Source organism: Nicotiana attenuata, chromosome 12 (genome assembly GCF_001879085.1).
Source record: "Nicotiana attenuata strain UT chromosome 12, NIATTr2, whole genome shotgun sequence".
In the NCBI taxonomy this organism is placed as follows: Eukaryota; Viridiplantae; Streptophyta; class Magnoliopsida; order Solanales; family Solanaceae; genus Nicotiana; species Nicotiana attenuata.
The window spans coordinates 14,832,329-14,835,195 of NC_032000.1; the positions used below are offsets into that span (position 1 = coordinate 14,832,329).

Genomic DNA, 2,867 nt, shown 5'->3' on the forward strand with positions numbered 1-2,867 from the left:
GTGGAATCCAAGCACTAGCAAGTTTTGATGAACAAGTGTTGAAGGCATGGAAAGTGATCACTACTAGCTCTCCAATACTGAATCTTCAAATGTTTCAGTAACAAAAACTTTAAGCTAGGAAACCCTTTGTAGGCATTATTCGTTAGTTTAAGGGCCTTAAGTTTGGGCAACTTACTTACAATGCTCAAAGAGCTAATCTAAGTAGCTTGAAACGTAAATGAAGCAAGATCTAGTACTCATACTAGCTTGAAACGTAATAAGCCTGGCTGAAGGTATCTATAAAAGATGAAAATAGAACAATGACACCTAGTTATTTGACATCTTTAATACCGATCCACCCTCGACTCTAAGAGAGATTGTGCACATGGATTTTAAATTCTTTCCGTTGATAACATTCACAAACTTTATGTTGCGAGCTTCTCTCAAGCAGAGTTCACGGGTCACATCATGCATTCCTCTATCTTGGATTTTTCCAATAAAAATCAAATGGTGAATGAACATTAAACTTCTATCTATAAGATCTTTTAGACATTCGTCTGCAACTTCTTCAATGTTTTTCGTCTCTTCTACCTTCAAAAATCCTCCACAACCAACAATTCCATAAGTTCATTGACAAAAATCAATTTATCCTTGGGGAAGATTGCAAAATACAGAAAGCACACTTTTAGGTGATACGGCAGGCGATGGTAACTTAAATCCAACACTCTCATGCATTGGACATCAAGATCTATGCTTATCACTGAACTTACGTTCTCGGCTTCTCCACTCATTAATTTTTCACCGATTTTGGAGAGAAGTCAACCGATTTTGGAGAGAAGTCGGCAATAACAACAATAGCTAGAGGCAATCCTCTGCATTTTAATGCAATTAGTTTACCAAGTTGTTCAAATTCATGGGAGAAATTATCTTTCACAAAGACCTTTTTGTACAATAAACTCCAACTTTCATCAAAATTCACACTTGATAAGGAGGCTTACCTGAATTAGTATATTCAGCCATCGTCATATTCCGAGTAGTCATGAGTATTCGGCTTCCATTGTTCTAGTCTGGGAAACATAGTTTTATAAATCATCCCAAGCTCTTGAAGTCCATATGTCATCAATGACTATCAAGTACCTCATGCCTTTTAGAATCTTCTGCAGTTGATCGGCTAGTTTTCCATCATCTTTCTCATAAAACTCATGCGTCTTTTTAACATGTTGATTCACGATCGTTATTGATTCCTCACATACGTCGGGAGTGATGTTGTTCAACAACTACCTAAATATGCGCTCTCTCCCGAGTAATACATACTAAATAGGCACAGCTAATTGAGGGCCCTTCAATCAACCACAAGAATAATATAGTTGAACAAATAGAGAAAATACTACGGCTCAATTATTTAAAAACATAACAAGAATTTATCCTTCAAAAGGTTCCATCAAAACCCTAGATAAAAAATTAGCTATTCATAATAGTATGTAAAACTACAATACTAAAAGTCATAACCAACAATGAAAAATAGGAAGAGGAAGGAAAAACTCGTAGAAGAATTCTCCGCCTTGCTCCTATTGTGTCTCTGCCTCCTTAGGTCGAATCCGTGTCAAAAATATGTCCAACCCCTCAAAATATCGTTTTTCCATGTATATATACCAAGTAGGGTTGGGCCCAAACAATTATACCTTCTCCAATGTGAAAAAGGACAAGTTTCCAGACCTGGACTAGCGCGGGCGCGCTAGTGGCCGCGCATATTAACAAGTGCACTGCCTTAGTCTGCGACCAGGTTCGCGATTGCAGTTTTGACCACATTTTTCACCCTGTTCCGTTTGGAATTTTGAAACACGTAAAACATAAAAGTTGTAACCTTTTGAGTTAGCTCTCCAACCATATATTATATAACCCAAATGGAGTTTTGAGCAAAAAGTTATGTGCATTTTACTAGACAGTGCACAATATGCCTACTCGATTCTTCGTTTGTTCTAACTATCATCCGTTGACCCCCGAACACGATCCCGGCTTAATTCCTTGAGCTTTTACTCAGACTTCAAAGCTCCAAATCACTTGAATTCATTCCATAACATCTACATAGCTCGGAATCACTCCTGCAAGGCATAAAACACACAATTAGTGCAAGACACTAGCAATTAAAGCTCAAACTCAATTAAAGTGCAGTAAATTTGAGTGTAATAAGCGACTAAAATACACAATTATAGTCTATCATCAACTTTCCTCTAGCAGTTGATCCTTCATGATCTTGAATTCGTTTTCAAGGCCTACCATCTATTTTCGGTCTCTAAAGCATTAGATGTATTGCCAAGGGTCAACTTTCGGCTTTGAGATATTCGTTATTGTTCATGGTCTGCATTCCCCACTTGTGAGAACTCACTGGGTTTGTTGTTATTGTTGTTGTTATCGTCGTTCATGTTGGTCCGCATTGCCATCCACTTCTTCATGGTGAAATCAATGAGCACTGCTTGTTTCAAGAGAAAATGAAGTTTCCAAAAAGCTATTCTCCGTGTCATTGCATTTTCGGCTAAGAAAATTTCTTTTGATTCCAAGTCAATCGTATCTTTTGTGGTGCATGCTAGCTCTATGATTCAGCTTCCAAGCTTGCCAATGCCTCATGATCACCTGTTATTTTCCAAGGTTTCTCCTTCTCAAAGGTTCAATCTTTTCATAGAGCAATTGCAGGGTATGTCCAGCAGACTGCATTGATTGCTCTATGGTTCTCATATTGTGAGGGAGCTAGTAGTACATACAATGTCCTTGTCTGGCTGTCTAACGTGTGTGATGCAGTGTATCAATGAACAAAAAAGAGCAAAGGCCAATTACCAAAAAAAGGGATCAAAGGACCTCATTTCTTTATAGAAAAGGCAGGTTCTATGAAA

General features: G+C 37.9%; 1 pseudogene; it reads right to left on the reverse strand.

Annotated features, from left to right (window-relative positions):
• On the reverse strand, positions 324-2,501 carry LOC109235910 (annotated as a pseudogene).